General features: G+C 43.2%; 1 pseudogene; it reads right to left on the reverse strand.

Moving 5' to 3' along the window:
- Positions 1 to 4990: 4990 nt before the first annotated feature.
- LOC116272371 lies at positions 4991 to 7923 on the reverse strand (annotated as a pseudogene).
- Between the last annotated feature and the right edge of the window lie 9575 nt (positions 7924 to 17498).

Raw genomic sequence — 17498 nt, forward strand, 5'->3', positions numbered from 1 at the left:
AGTAATAAGTTAGGAATAGGTGTAGTTCTCTTAATTAGAAAAGAGGCTATATGGCAGAAAATAAGTACATCTATCATAAATTAGGACTGTGTGGAAATAAATGTAAATACTGATCTTGTGTCATTTAGGCCACTTGGATTAAAAAAAAAAAAAAAAGGAAAGGATCCAGTCCACCTTCAGAAAGGAAAAAAATGGCCATTCTTGTACTAAGGGACAGTGTAGCCCCTTAGAGCTAGTAATAACCAATCCCCTTGATCCTCACTGGAAAAAAAGGGGAACGTGTGACCCTAAAAATTGATGGGCTTGAGACTGGATCTTCAAGTAAACTCTCGTGGTTTGAAAAAGTTTATAAATGCTCTCCCTGAGCCAGTATTTCAAACCTTCTTTTTTTTTTTGAGGCGGAGTCTGCGCTTTGTTGCCAGGCTAGAGTGCAGTGGCGGATCTCAGCTCACTGTAGCTCCACCTCCCGGGTTTCGCCATTCTCCTGCCTCAGCCTCCCCAAGTAGCTGGACTGCAAGGCCCACCACCCCTGCGCCCGGCTAGCTTTTTGTATTTTTTAGTAGAGACGGGGTTTCACCGGGTTAGCTAGGATGGTCTCGATCTCCTGACCTTGTGATCCGCCCGTCTCGGCCTCCCAAAGTGCTGGGATTACAGGCTTGAGCCACCGCGCCCGGCCTCAAACCTTCTATGATAAACTAAAAGTGCCAGTACCAGAAATTCCAGGAAAATCAAGAAATTTGTTTTTGCAATTAATCGAGCATGTAGCCCAGTCTCTCAGTGTCACTTCCTGTTATGTATGTGGAGGAATTGTAATGGGAGATCAACGGCCATGGGAAGGCCAAGAATTAGTACCGATGGATCCAGTTCCTGATGAATTCCTGGCTCAGAAGAATCACCCTGATAATTTCTGGGTCCTAAAAGCCTCAATTATTGGACAATATTGCATAGCTAGAGAAGGAAAAGAATTCACTCACCCGGTAGGATGACTTAGTTGTCTGAGACAGAAACTGTATAATGGTACCACAAAAACAGTCACTTGGTGGAGTTCAAATCACACAGAGAGGAATCCATTTAGTAAATTCCCAAAGTTGTCCCACTCCAAATGTGGACCCACCTGGAGTTCCACTGGGACTGGACAGCCCTCACTGGATTATACTGGATATGTGGGCATAGAGCTTATGCCAAATTACCTGACCAGTGGGCAGGTCGTTGTGTTATTGGCACTATTAAACCGTCTTTCTTCCTACTGCCCATAAAAGCAGGCGAACTCCTGGGCTTCCCTGTCTATGCTTCCCGCAAAAAGAGAAGTGTAGCTATAAGAAATTGAAAAAATGATAAATAGCCCCCTGAGAGAATCATACAATATTATAGGCCTGCTGCTTAGGCACAAGACGGCTCGTGGGGAAACTGGACCGCCATTTACATGATCAACCGAATCACACGGTTACAAGCTGTCTTAGAAATAATCACTTCACGAGGTCAGGAGATCGAGACCATCCTGGCTAACACCGTGAAACGCCGTCTCTACTGAAAAATACAAAACACTAGCCGGGCATGGTGGCGGGCGCCTGTAGTCCCAGCTACTCAGGAGGCTGAGGCAGGAGAATGACGTGAACCTGGGGGGCGGAGCTTGCAGTGAGCCGAGATTGCGCCACTGCAGTGCAGCCTGGGGCACAGAGCAAGACTCCGTCTTAAAAAAAAAAAGAAAAGAAATAATCACTAATAAAACCAGCAGAGCCTTGACTATTCTGGCCCAGGAAGAAAGATGAGAAATTCTATCAAAATAGATTAGGTCTCAACTACTTGCTAGCAGCTGAAGAAGAGGTCTGTAGGAAATTTAACCTTACTAATAGCTGCCTACACATAGATAATCAAGGGCAAGTAGTTGAAGACAGAGATATGACAAAACTGGCACATGTGCCCGTGCAAGTGTGGCATGGCTTCGATCCTGGGGCCATGTTTAGAAAATGGTTCCTAGCGTTAGGAGAATTTAAAACTTATAAAAAGAGTTATAATAGTAATAGGAACCTGCCTACTACTCCCTTGTTTGCTACCTGTACTTCTTCAAACAATTAAAAGCTTCATCGCTACCTTAGTTCACCAAAATGCTTAGCACAAGTGTACTATATGAATCAATATTGATCTCTCTTGCAAGAAGACATGGGTAGTGAGGATGAAAGTGAGAACTCCCACTAATGAGTGAGAGCCTCAAAAGGGGGGAATAAGGGAGGAGACCACCCTTTATATCATCTTATGCCCAATTTCTGCCTCCAAAGAAAGAAGAAGTAAAAACTAAAAGGCAGAAATGAAATCCACAAGCAGACAGTCCAGTGCCACATCCTGGGCCTGGTAGTTAAAGATCAACCCCTGACCTAATGGGTTATATTATCTATAGATTATAGACATCGTATAGAAATGCACTGTGAAAATCCCAATCTTATTTTGTTCTGATCTAATTACCGGTGCATGCAGCCCCCATTCAGGTACCCCCTGCTTGCTCAGTCAATCACGACCCTCTCACACGCACCCTCTTAAGAGTTGTAAGCTGTTAAAAGGGACAGGAATTGCCCACTAGGGGAGCTCAGCTCTTGAGACAGAAGTCTTGCCGATGTCCCCGTCCAAATAAATCCCTTCCTTCTTTAACTTGATGTCTGAGGAGTTTTGTCTGCTGTATGTCCTGCTACACATCTCAAAAAAACAATAACAAAAAAGAAAACTAAAAAGTGGTATTATATTTTAATGGCATGTGGACATAGGTGAAATGGCCATTGTTTTGTGTCATAGTATGCCAGCATAAGGAATCAGGATTCCCTGTATAGATCATGGGTTATTCATTCCAAACTTTTCCTACTTAGGCACAATTTGAAAATATATGTATATGGTCAAGTGGCAGCAGTAAGTTTCCAGCCTGAGAAATCTTGACTGTACAAATCCATACACCATCTCAACTTCAGCTTTCCCAGAAAACTGAGTGATGAATCTTGTCAGGTTTTAGCTTGTGACACCAGCAGATTTATAGTATACAAAATCCACTGTGAATTCTGCTTCTGAACTGTTGCATAGCTGGGATCCCCAGTGTAATCCATTTCAGCACAACAACTGGGAATCCCTGCCGCAAATAAAGGAAGACATGGTAAGTATGCAGCTGGTTCTTTCAGGCAAGGACCTGGCAGTTAAAGCAGAAGATAGAAAAGAAATTTTAGAAGAGGCAGGGGAAAATCAGCACATTTCAGTGAGATAAAAGGAAAGAAGCCTTTATGGTGGTATTGCTGAAAGTATGCAGATTTGCATAGTGGTCAGATAACTGGAAGCTAAAAAGAAAGCATGATAGTGGAATTGATAACCAGTGACAGTTTCAGTAAGTCAAAATTGTTCCAACTCTAGTGAAAACTGCTTTGGCCTACCCCTTAAAGGTTGTGGAGAAGAGCAATGAGGAAAATTAATGCCTAAACACCATGAATGTTTGTTTTTGACAATGAAAGTAGATTTTAATGGATTTCAGTCCATAGTCAATATTAACTGATTCACACACACACATATATATAAACATACATACATATATCAGACACTGTTAGGTCTCTGCTGGGTGTCCAAGACAGATAAGAAAATTAATGTGATAGATAAGAAACATCTCCTGGAAGGAGTGATATCTGTGCTCTAGGAGTCTTAAGTAGTTAAAGAGAGAGAGGGCCTTTTATGTCCAGGAAAGAAATGGGGCAAAAAGTACAATATGGGAAAGGGCGTGGCTGAAAGTGGTTTGTTTGAATCTTGCTCCAGAAAAACAGAAAGACATGAAGCTGAAAGGCAGACAAATATCAGATGTTGAAGTGATTTATTCAGCCATCCTGAGGACCTGGGCTTAGAATCTAGAAGGTATTAAATGCCAACCCAAGAAATTGAGTATTTGGGTGGAGCATGAAACCAGTGTGATGAAAGTGTGCATTAGAGGCTAGGTGTGGTGATTCATGGCTGTTATCCCAGCACTTTGGGAGGCAAAGGCGAGTGGATCACCTAAGGTCAGGAGAGCCTGGCCAACATGGCAAAACCCCATCTCTAATAAAAATACAAAAATTAGCCCAGTTGGCCGGGCGCGGTGGCTCAAGCCTGTAATCCCAGCACTTTGGGAGGCCGAGGCAGGCGGATCACGAGGTCAGGAGATCAAGACCATCCTGGCTAACATGGTGAAACCCCGTCTCTACTAAAAATACAAAAAACTAGCCGGGCGTGGTGGCGGGCGCCTGTGGTCCCAGCTACTCGGAGGCTGAGGCAGGAGAATGGCCTGAACCTGGGAGGCGGAGCTTGCAGTGAGCCGAGATCGCGCCACTGCACTCCAGCCTGGGTGACACAGTGCGAGACTCCGTCTCAAAAAAAAAAAAAAAAAAAAAAAAAAAAATTAGCCCAGCGTAGTGCTGCACCTCTGTAACCCTAGCTACTTGGGAGGCTGAGGCATGAGAATCACTTGAACCCAGAGGTGGAGGATGCAGTGAGCTGAGATCACTCCACTGCACTCTGGCCTGATGACACCGTGAGACTGTCTCAAAAAATAAATAAAAAAAAATAAAATGTGCACTAGAAAAGGTGAAAGGTGGACTCTTACAGGAGGTAATTAAAGTCACAAGCCTGTTGGAATGCTTTGACAGAACGTCAAAAATGGCCATTGCTGATGCCAGCTGTGAAATTCCAGCATGTCCTGACAGTGATGCAATCCATGAGCAAAATATCATGTGAAGTTTATTACCCAAGTGATGACACAAATAATTGTGATCATGGTTACTGAGCTCACTAGGTACGAACTGTAATGAAGATGATCTTTGCCATCTAAAATCCAAGTTTAAAATAACTAGGGAAATGTAACAAAATACTGAAGTAAATAATATGTATTAACCTTTCTCTGGAGTTTTTGTATGTGCATGTGTGTGTAGGTGTGTGTGTGCATCTGTTTCCTCCTTTGTGCCATCCTAATTTAGACCCTCATTTGATTTAGGCCAGATTTTGAGAAGTTGCTTATTACCTTTTCCTAACTCCACTTCCTTTTTTTGCCCTTGCTCAATGCCATGGTTTTGAACGCCCCCTCCACATCTCACACTGAAATTCTGTGGCCATTGTAATAGTGTTGGGAGATGGGACCTTTAAGAAATGACTAGCTGTGAGGGTGCAACCTATCATGACTGGATTGATGGCATTATGTTGAGAATAAGTTAGTTATTGTGCAAGTGGACTTTGGATCAAAGGATGAGTTTGGCCCTTATTTTCTGTTTTTCACGTCTTTTACCATATGATGCGCTCCTGCCATGTTATAACATAGAAAGAAGGCCTCGCCAGATGCAGCCCCTTGGACTTCCCCAGCCTCCAGAAACATGAGTATAATGAGTCTTTTTACAAATTACCCAGTCAATGGTATTCTGTTGTTGCAGCAGTGAATGGACTAAAGCACTTTATTTTTTTTTCCTCTTTAGAGAACGAAATAAACTTACAAAGAGACATGTCAAATTTCCTGTCAAATGATCAAAAAGGCCATATAGGTTTTAAAAATTGTACAATAGCCCACCACTGAAATAAAGCACCATTTTTCTCTTCACCTAGTTTTTAGAAATAAGGGAAAAGCAACCATAAATGTAAACATGTAATTGTATTGTTTAATAGAATTACAGGAATTTAAAAATTTTTTATCAATGCAAATTTCAGTCCCTGTTGTCCTGCCTAATCTGTTACCTCTTTGGTGGAAGATCAGTTGTGATTAGGGTGATGTTTGTCCAGTGAAGATGATTGATCAGATGGCCTGCAAAGACAGGCAGCCGATGTATCAAATGTCATAGGCATTTGGAACCACTGGTTGCCTGCTGGTAGCAGGTTAGGATAAGGAGCCTCACTGACTGATACCTCAAAATATCTGGTTGGAAAAATAGATGGTTCCACGGTCAGCCCCCAAAAACTATTCTGTAAGGGAGGTGATATGGTATTGAGAAGTTGTGGTGATAACAAAATTCACATATGTCCATTTGTTTGCATGTAGGTGCTATGAAAGTGCATATGAATGTTGGTCAATTGATTTAAATGTTGATCTGTGGCAATTGGTCTGACGGTCCAACTGAAGTTGAAGATGGAGGAGGAAAACCGCTTCTGATTGGGTCAGTTGAACTAGCAGTTCTCTAGCTGACACAATATTTCCTTGTTAGAGGCATATTTAAATTTGTAGAGGGTGGAAATAAACTTTCTTCACTAGGTTTAGCAGCTAAGCCAGAATTACAATTACCCATGTTACCCCCTGCTCTGAAGTGCTTCTTGTTGAAATCTTCAGCAAATAAAGTAGATACAGGAGAAGGATTTTTAATCGCAACTTTTCATTCTTACTGAAAGTTGGGGACAGTCACATTTGAAATTTGGATTATGAGAACTGTAACTAAAACCAAAGGAGAAGTTGATTTAGTGCCATTTTAACCAAGAGGCAAGCGACTATCACAAATCTGACATGTAAAGTCTCAGATTTCTGTTGTACCACACAAAGTTAATGTTATCAACTAATAAATGCACATTGTTGACTATTTTTAAGAATGCACTTTTTGGGAAAAAAGCATTCAATTAGTAAAGCCCTCAAGTGAAAACATGTTATACATTGACAGTGACATTTCACTAGTGGCTTTGGTATCTTTATTTGGAGTTCACTGATAAGATTCAAAGTTGTTGGCAAAGTTTTTTCACACGCTGAAAGTTTAATGCTTAAGCTGCACTCAATGATTTCAAAAAATTAAATAATTTTTACCTTAATATTTTATATAATTTTTAAAATCTGGTCTTACTTCATATATTAGTGTGTTTACTGATGTACAAAATAAAATTATATATATACTCTACATAAAGTGGTAACTGAAAATATTTTGAATTCCTTGCTTGAAACAGAGACTTGTTTTTCTTCTGCCAGAAAGTTGGCCAAAGAAGCAGATCTTTGAAAATTCTGTCGAATTTTACTAAATCCATAAAGGTTGAGCTGTCGAACTAAACTTTTGATACTGTCAGTTTGAAATATTCTGTAAGGAGCCTTTCTTTCCAAAATTTCTTTCTTGAAGAGTTCTTCATTAATCATCATGCAAGTTCCATTCTCATCCCATGAAATAGACTTGAATTGGTCACTTTCAACTATTTTCCAAAGTTTTCTGGGAAAGGTCAGAGAAAGAAAATCATTATCTTTATCTGGCTCAGAGTCACAAACTGTGTAACGTGGCCTTTTTATCAAGGATCCTTGTGACAAAACCTGAAAAGCATTTTCTTCAATCATTGACCTTAAGTCTGAGTCGCCAGGGAATGTGTGTTCACACAATGGAGACCTAGTGGAGGCTTCTGAACCAGTTAATTCATCTTTGGAGAAACATCTTGAGTTTCTGAAGAAACATGTGCCATCTCAAGTAAATATTTCTTTAGCTACTCTTCCAGGCTGCATGGTTTTCAAGACTGCAGCTTCAAATGCTGCTTCAGAAGGCCTAGGCAGGTAAAGTAATCTAGACCATCACAGTGGTTCCCAAGCTGAGTAGCAATGACATCACAAGAGGACTTTGGTCTCCTAGTAACATATGTAAAAAATTCAGCCAAGTATGAGAAATGAAAATTCTTCCCAGAAATGTATCCAGTAAAAACGAAATGTGAACTTACTACTTATACAATGTGATCTCCAGAATCTCATTCCTGCAGAATCTTTTAAGTAAACAAGGAAATAAATGAATAATGTCCTCAATCCCTGAAATAAAAGTGATTTTCTCCGTTACACATACACACATACTATATTGGTGCCAGGAGTGTAGGGCCTGGTAATTGGACAATGCAAAAAAACAACAATAACAAAAAAAGATTTTAAAAGCTGTGTCAGTTTGGCATGTTGGATTGGAAATTGATGCAGTGTAGAACCTATATGTTAAAAATCCTGTCTCTACTAAGATACAAAAAATTAGCTGAGCATGATGGGGCATGCACTCAGGTGGCTGAGGCAAGGGAATCGCTTGAACCTGGGAGGTGGAGACTGTGGTGAGCCAAGATCACACCACTGCACTCCAGCCTGGTGACAGAGCAAGACTCTCAAAACAAAACACAACACAACAAAACAAAAAAATGCATGGCCTTAGAGATAAAAAGTAGGTTACCGGTTGCTGGGGAGGGGCGGGGGAATACAAAGAACTGTTTAGTAGATAAGAGGTTTCCTATTGGGTGATAGAAATGTTTAAGAACTAGAGTGAGGTGATAATTGTACAACATCATAAGCATATGAAATTCCATTGAATTGTACACTTTAAAATAATTTTATATTATGTGAAACTTGCTTTAAAAAATTAAGGGCCGGGTGCAGTGAGTCACGCTTGTAATCCCAGCACTTTGGGAGGCTGAGGCAGGCAGATCACGAGGTCAGGAGATCCACACCACCCTGGCTAACACAGTGAAACCCCATCTCTACTAAAAAAACCAAAAAATTAGCCGGGCGTGGTGGCAGGCACCTGTAGTCCCAGCTACTCAGGAGGCTAAGGCAGGAGAATGGCGTGAACCCAGGAGGTGGAGCTTGCAGTGAGCCAAGATCACACCACTGCACTCCAGCCTGGGTGACAGAGCAAGGCTCCGTCTCAACAACAACAACAACGGCAAAAAAAAACTACTTGAATTTCTCCCTCATAATCAGAGTCAACAACTTCTGGGACTACAGTAATGCCCTGTAAGTTAAGATGGCTTTTGCCTAAATTTAGTCCTGTGTATCCTGTTGGTAAAGGTCCCCAAAAACCAGTGGGAACTTTGATGGGTTTGTATCCCACAACTAACTTGATTCTTTCTCTTGGGGGGTAGATCTAATCTTGCACTTCCTGGTGTTCCTGGGGTGGGGGAATCAATGTGCCTTTAGGAACCCAAGCCTGAAACAGTGTTGAGGACTGAACTGGGAACGCCCTTATTGTTTGAGGGGCCTGGGTCCCGGCCCCCATCCCGTTTCCCGACAGCGGGGTGCCATTCTGATGAAATCTTGAGTGGCACTGATTAGCCCAGTGATATCCTTTGTTACAGTGAGGACAAAGTCCTGGCACTTTTTCTGCTGGGTGGGATAATGCATTGTAAGGTCCTTTCTGTCTTGAGGTCTGGCGGCATTCCTTTTTAAAATGTCGTTTTTCCACAATTACAACATTTTCCCATTTTAGGGTTTGATTCTTGGCTCCTTTTAGATTTGACTGTCAGGCCTCTGAGCCCAAGCCAAGCCATCGCATCCCCTGTGACTTGCACGTATAGGCCCAGATGGCCTGAAGTAACTGAAGAGTCACAAAAGAGGTGAAAACACCCTGCCCCTGCCTTAACTGATGACATTCCACCACAAAACAAATGAAAATGACTGGTCCTTGCCTTCAGTGATGACGTTACCTTGTGAAATTCCCTTTCCTGGCTCATCCTGGCACAGAAAGCTCCCCCACTGAACACCTTGTGACCCCCCACTCCTGCCCTCCAGAGAACAACCCCCCTTTGACTGTAATTTCCCTTTACCTACCCAAATATGATAAAGGCCGAGCTAGGTCCCAATTTTTCCTCAGCCTCCACTTCCCCACCCTATAATCCTTTTATCACCTTCCCTCCTCACACCCAGTCTGGCTTCCAGTTTTGTTCCACGACTAGCTCTCCCCAACATGCCCAGCAATTTCCTCTTAAAAAGGTGACTTCAGCTAAAGACATAGTCAAGGTTAATGCTCCTTTTTCTTTATCCGACTTCTCCCAAATCAGTTAGCGTTTAGGCTCTTTTTCATCAAATATGAAAAACCCAGCCCATTTCATGGCTCATTTGGCGGCAATCCCGAGACGCTTTACAGCCCTAGACCCTAAAAGGTCAAAAGGCCATCTTAATGTACATCTTGTTCCCAATCTGCTCCCGACATTAAATAAAGCCCCCAAAATGAAATTCTGGCCCTCAAACCCCACAACAGAACTTAATTAACCCGCCTTCAGGGTGTACCATAATAAAGTAGAGGCAGCCAAGTAGCAATGTATTTTTGAGTTGCAATTCCTTGCTTCCACTGTGAGACAAACCCCAGCCACATCTCCAGCGCACAAGAACTTCCAAATGCCTGAACCACAGCAGCCGGGTGTTCCTCCAGGACTGCCTCCCCCAGGAGCTTGCTACAAGTGCCAGAAATCTGGCAATGAGGCCAAGGAATATCTGCAGTCCAGGATTCCTCCTAAGCCATGTCCCATCTGTGTGGGACCCCACTAAAAATTAGATTGTTCAACTCACCTGGCAGCCACTTCCAGAGCCCCTGGAACTCTGGCCCAAGGCTCTTGACTGACTTCTTCCCAGATCTCAGCTTAGCAGCTGAAGGCTGACACTGCCCAATTGCCTTGGAAGCCTACAGGACCATCACAGACGCTCTGGTTAACTCTCACAGTGGAGAGTAAGTTCGTCCCCTTAATCAATACGGAGGCTACCAACTCCACATTACCTTCTTTTCAAGAGTCTGTTTCCCATTGCCTCCATAACTGTTGTGGGTATTGACAGCCAGGGTTCTAAACCTCTTAAAACTCCCCAACTCTGGTGCCAACTTTGACAACATTCTTAATGCACTCCATTTTAGTTATCCCCACCTGCCCAATTCCCTTATTAGGCTGACACATTTTAACTAAATTATCTGCTTCCCTGACGATTCCTAGGCTATAGTCACACCTCTTCGCCACCTTTTCCGCCAGTTCAAAGCTTCCTTCACATGGCACACGTCGTTGTCACCTTTTCCCCCAGTTCAAAGCCTCCTTCGCATCCTCTGCTTGTATCGCCCCCACCTTAACCCACAAGTATAGGATACCTCTACTCCCTTCTTGGCGACTGATCATCTACCCCTTACCATCTCATTAAAACTTAATCACCCTTACACCATCAATGCCAATATCCCATCCCACAGCATGATTTAAAAGGATTAAAGCCTGTTATCACCAACCTGTTAGACCATGGCCTTTTAAAGCCTGTAAACTCCTTTTACAATTCCCCCACCTGTCCTAAAACCAGACAAGGCTTGCAAGTTAGTTCAGGATCTGCACGTTATCAACCAAATTGTTTTGCCTATCCACCCCGGGGTGCCAAAGCCATATACTCTCCTATCCTCCATATCTCCCTCCACAACCTATTATTCTGTTCTAGATCTCAAACATACTTTTCTTTACTATTCCTTTGCACCCTTCATCCTATCTTCACTTTCACTTGGACTGACCCTGGCACCCAACAGGCTCAGCACATTACCTGGGCTGTACTGCTGGAGGTTTTGCCCCCGGCCCAGGACGGGCAAATTGACTTTACTCACATGCTTTTAGGCTTCAGACAACCCCTATTACTAAAAGTTAGCTTAAAAAGCAGCTAGCGTTCCAACTTCTATTCCTTATGGCAGTTTTCCTGCTTCACATCAGTCACATGCCACAAGGCTTCAGACAGCCCCCATTACTTCAGTCAAGCCCAGATTTCTTCCTCATCTGTTACCTATCCCTCGACATAATTCTCATAAAAACACATGTCCCTGCTGATCATGTCTGGCTAATCTCTTTAATACTGTTAGAGTCTCTAAAAAATCACAAGCTGTGCTCAACTCACTCTCTACAGTTCTCATAACTTCCAAAATCTATTTTCTTTCCCCCACCATTGCTCAAGACAACGCTTTTTCTGATAAATTAGCTAAAAAAGCAGCCATCAAAAGGCATCAGATCCCATCGCTGAGGACAATGCTTATGCTGATAAGTTAGCTAAAAAAGCAGCTAGCATTCCAACTTGTATTCCTCATGGCAGTGTTCCTCCTTAACATCGGTCACTCCCACCTACTCCCCATCTGAAACTTCCACCTATCAATCTCTTCCCACACAAGGCAAATGGTTCTTGGACCAAGGAAAATATCTCCTTCCAGCCTCACAGGCCCATTCTATTCTGTCGTCATTTCATAACCTCTTGCATGTAAGTTATAAGCTGCTAGCCCACCTCGTAGAACCTCTCATTTCCTTTCCATAGTAGAAATCTATCCTCAAGGAAATCACTTATCAGTGTTCCATCTGCTATTCTACTACTACTCAGGAATTTCTCAGGCCCCCTCCCTTCCCTACACATCAAGCTGGAGGTTTTGCCCCCAGCCCAGGATGGGCAAATTGACTTTACTCACATGCCTTTAGTCAGGAAACTAAAATACCTCTTGGTCTAGGTAGACACTTTCAATGGATAGGTAGAGGCCCTTCCCACAGGGTCTGAGAAGGTCACCATGGTCATTTCTTCCCTTCTGTCAGACACAGTTCCTCGGTTTGACCTTCCACCTCTATACAGTCTGATAATGGACCAGCCTTTACTAGTCAAATTACCCAAGCAGTTTTTCAGGCTCTTGGTATTCAGTGAAACCTTTATATCCTTTACCGTTCTCAATCTTCAGGAAAGGTAAAACAGATAATAGTCTGTTAAAAATACACCTCAGCAAGCTCAGTCACCAATTTAAAAAAGACTGGACAACACTTTTACCACTTTCCCTTCTCAGAATTCAGCCCGTTCCTTGGAATGCTACAGGGTACAGCCCATTTGAGCTGTATAGACGCTCCTTTTTATTAGGCCCTGATCTCATTCCATACACCAGCCCAACTTGAATTGCACCCCAAAAACTTAGAGCCTAAAAACTCACCAACCAAGCAAGTAATTATGCAGAACCCCCTTAGGCTCTCTCTAATTAGATGTCCTGGGTCCTCCCAATTCTTAGTCCTTTAATACCTGTTTTTTCTCTTTCTCTTATTCAGACTTTGTGTCTTCCATTTAGTTTCTCAATTCATACAAAACTGCATCCAGGTCATCACCAATCATTGTATACGACAAATGTTCCTTCTAACAACTCCACAATATCGCCTGTTACCACAAAATCTTCCTTCAGCTTAATCTTTCCCACTCTAGGTTCCCATGCCACCCCTAATCCCCCTTGAAGCAGCCCTGAGAAACATCACCCATTATCTCTCCATGCCACCCCCCAAAAATTTTCGCCATCCCAACACTTCAACACTATTTTATTTTTCTTATTAATATAAAAAGGCAGGAATGTTAGGCCTCTGAGCCCAAGCCAAGCCATTGCATCCCCTGTGACTTGCATGTATACACCCAGATGGCCTGAAGTACCTGAAGAATCACAGAAGTGAAAATGCCCTGCCCCTGCCATAACTGATGAAATTCCATCACACAAGAAGTGAAAATTTCCGGTCCTTGCCGTAAGCGATGACATTACCTTGTGAAATTTCCTTTCCTGGCTCATCGTGGCTCAAAAAACTCCCCCACTGAGCACCTTGTGACCCCCACACCTGCCTGGCAGAGAACAACCCCCCTTTGACTATAATTTTCCTTTACCTACCCAAATCGTATAAAACAGCCCCCCCCTTACCTCCCTTAGCTGACTCTTTTTCGGACTCAGCCCACCTGCACCCAGGTGATTAAAAGGCTTTACTGCTCACACAAAGCCTGTTTGGTGGCCTCTTCACACAAACGCACATGACATTGACAATTCTGAATTAGCCATTGCTTGCGCTAACATTGCAGATGGATGGAGCTCAGTTCCTATATCCCGACAAGCTCTGAGAAAATTTCCCAAGTTTTTTGTACACCTTGCTGGTGCTAGTGCATGTTTATAATCCTTGTTTGCATTCTCAAAATCTAGAGTTAAGGTTAGCACTTCTGCAGCTGCAGTATGAGGAATCTGATGCTTCGTTGCCTCTTGTAATCTTGTAAGAAATTGTGAATAGGACTTCTGTGACCCTTGCATGATATGTAAAAAGGATTGTACTGGGACTTCTTCTTCAGGAATTGTGGCCCAGCACATTTAGTGGCCTATGCACACTGCTGATAAGCAGAGTGTGGGAGTGCCATTTGTCACTCCAGGTCTGAATAATGGCCATTACCTAACAGCATATCCTCTGTAAAGTCTCCGTGTCCAGCAACATTATTTTATCTAGCCTGTGTCTGCACACGTCTTGCCAATTTAAATTCCATGTAAGATATGCGCTAGCAGACAGATAAGTTTGTGCCAAGTGTTTTACATCAAAGGGTAAAAGACGCATAGCACCAAACACAGATTCTAGCAATCCTAAAGTGAATGGACTCTGTTTGCCATTATTTATCACACTTGCTTTTTATTTTTTTTATTTTTTTTTTATTTTTATTTTTTTTGAGACGGAGTCTCGCTCTGTCGCCCAGGCTGGAGTGCAGTGGCGGATCTCAGCTCACTGCAAGCTCCGCCTCCCGGGTTCACGCCATTCTCCGGCCTCAGCCTCCCGAGTAGCTGAGACTACAGGCGCCCACCACCTCGCCTGGCTAGTTTTTTGTATTTCTTAATAGAGACGGGGTTTCACCGTGTTAGCCAGGATGGTCTCGATCTCCTGACCTCGTGATCCGCCCGTCTCGGCCTCCCAAAGTGCTGGGATTACAGGCTTGAGCCACCGCGCCCGGCCTGCCATTATTTATCACACTTGCTTTTTAATTCCTTCAACAACTTAAACTCTAGTGGAGTGTGTTCATGAATAACTTGCTGTGGATCAGGCCTTATGGAAATAGGAAAAGCACAAGGTCCTAAGGGCTCTCCACCTATGGCAGCAGAGCATAAAATTCTTTGTATTGGGGTTTCTATTTCTGCTACTGAAGGAGGCCGTACAGATGTTTCTGCAATTGGAGGAGGTGGTATAGGCCAATTTTTATCCTCCCTGTCATGTTTTTTATTTTCAATCGATGCTGTGGGCGGGACAACAGATTCAGATTTTTAGACTCAGCATACTGTCCTGTAGCATAATAAAAAGATAATGATAGAATTACAGTATGAATTAAACTCCAAGTGGAAAAAACAGAAGAATCAACTTTAAGACTTTTTTGATGAGCCCATTTTAATTCTTTTCCTGGTCTGTCCCAATTTTCCATATCAAGAGTGCCTGCTTGGCCGGGCGCGGTGGCTCAAGCCTGTAATCCCAGCACTTTGGGAGGCCGAGACGGGCGGATCACGAGGTCAGGAGATCGAGACCATCCTGGCTAACACGGTGAAACCCCGTCTCTACTAAAAAATGCAAAAAAAAACTAGCCGGGCGAGGTGGCGGGCGCCTGTAGTCCCAGCCATCGGAGGCTGAGGCAGAGAATGGCGAACTCCGGAGGCGTGGAGGCTTGCAGTGAGCTGAGATCCCACGCACTCCAGCCTGGGTGACAGAGCAAAGACTACCTCAAAAAAAAAAAAAAAAAAAGAGTGCCTGCCTGTGGAAACCATGAATTACGCCTAGTAACCTCCTGCAGCATCTTAGTTAATGTCTGAGAACTAATCTGAGCATCAGTTTGTTTCAACAGAACTTTAAGCAACTGCACATAATGTTTTCCTTCAGTAGACAAATTCTGCCCTATGTTACCCTGATTCAGAAAACTTCCCATTCCCAGTATTTCTTTAAAGCACTGCTCCCAGTACCTCTTTAGGGCACTGACCTTATACCCACTAACGGCAGACTTGTCCTGGGTCCCCCTTCACCTTGTCAATTTCAGTTCCTCTGCTCCAGCAGATCTTCTTCATTCACATCCTTGAAGTCCTGTGTCTGGATGCCACTTGTAACCTGCACAGACCTTGCAGGACTGAACAAAGGAGGATGAATGTGGGGATGAAAGACAAAGACAAAAGAGTATATTTGGAAGAAGGGGTTGGGGGAACCTTGCCTCTAGTGGAGATGGGCCCAGAGCTTTTTCAGCCCTCTGAATTTATTAAGTTAGCAAGAAAGTGGTGGGCGGGGAGGGGGGAGGTGTTGGGTAGTGATTGTTGGGTAATTGTCAGTCAGCCATTTGGTTCACAGCAGGCTTGCAAGACGGCATCCTTGAAACAATAGGTGATAGATTTCCCAGCAGATAACTTCCAGGAGCCTGGTGCCAGGGAGTGTCTGCCCTCAGCAAACCTTTCGGTAGCAGGCACAGTGTGAGTTTGCCCATATCCTGCATTCATGATAAACAGTTTGCTATTTGATCATATATCCTCCAGTGGAATGCTGATTTGGTGAGCATTCCTTTGCTGGCTCTCTACAGAAGCTACTTTAATGATTTTCTGCATAGGACCCATGCTGTATTACACAAGAAAATTAGACATTTCTATTTGAGGGTTTGGGAGTCAAAGTTGTCTCAATGCTTTAGAATATTGCCAAGAGGTGAGTATGAAGGAATAGACGGGCTTTGTCCCATGGTGGGACTGGAAAACACACTGCTCAGGAGCTTTCATGAATTGCAGTTTTCTTGAGTTTGCTGCCAAGATGAAAAGTGTTTCACTTGTGTCTGCTCAGAGACTTGGGTACATTTCCTAAAAGGGCATTCCACCTATTAGAAAATACCTCTTGGCTGCTCAGGAGGCTTATGCTGGGTAATTGGTGAGGAAAATGGGTACACAGAATAGTCAGTCTGCGCTAGGTCAGCAGATGGGGTGGGTGAGGGAAGACTCATTGTTTGGAGGTTGTCTGACATCACCTGATCTAGCAGCGTCCACAGCAGGATGGCTGAACAACTCAAGAAGATAATTCAGAATGAGAAAGAGAGTCTGAGTTACCTAAAACAACTCTGAATGAGCTTCTGCTGTCAGTCATATCCGATGTGGGGATTAGGGACCTTCTACTACAAAAGATAGAATAGAGTTTTAGTTCTTTTTAGGCAAGGCAGTTAGCCCTGTTCACACTTCGGCCTTCATGCAACAACAGAACACAGGGCAGTTACCAGAGTTGCCAGAGGGATACTGGAAGCCAGCTGTTGCAAGACTTAAACAGAAAATAAACTTAGGTCCTTCACCTGCATGAATGGTCATTGGTGGTCAGATGCTTCCACATGAACATTTTTCAGTACTACTGGAATGTAGTTTCAGCCAGAGATGTTCACTTGTCTCTGTGCTTAGGTGCTGTTCACTGAGGATCCTGAGTTGGGAAAGAGAAAGGCAAGTGGGTTCCCCATAAGGAGAGTCCCTGTATGGACTCCCAAAATGTCATTGCTTATCAGCTACTGTCTATGGCTGGTATCACACAGGTAGTAAGAAGAATTTACCAGAATAGTTTTAAAGAAAGGCAGATTTATTAGGAAAAGTACGGAGCTATGTTTCAAGGATGCAACAAGCAGGGCAGCAAAAAGGATCCTACTGTAAGGAAACAAAGGCTTGCTGAGAATTTTATGGAAGAGTGTTTATGTTGTGTACTGAAGAGGGCTTTGTGCAGTATTGATAACACCACAACCAAAGTTGCACTGAGCTAACTTGCATTTTCCTATCAGCTGAGGGTTTGGTCATAGCTGCAGAAAGCTGCAGAAAGACTTATTTGTCCAGGAGGGCTGTGTATCCTGAAACAATGAAGAAAGGTAGACTTATAGCTTATTTGCCTTCTTTTTTTGCCTTTCTTCTGTCCCACTGGCTAGAATAATCCTTCCTTATTAGGACTTGGCAATTTCTTCATACTATGCTTAATAATTTATAATAGTTCCTCACCTCCTCCATAGTATTTCAGGCCCTTATAAAAGAAGT

Source organism: Papio anubis, chromosome Y (genome assembly GCF_008728515.1).
Source record: "Papio anubis isolate 15944 chromosome Y, Panubis1.0, whole genome shotgun sequence".
Taxonomy (NCBI): Eukaryota; Metazoa; Chordata; class Mammalia; order Primates; family Cercopithecidae; genus Papio; species Papio anubis.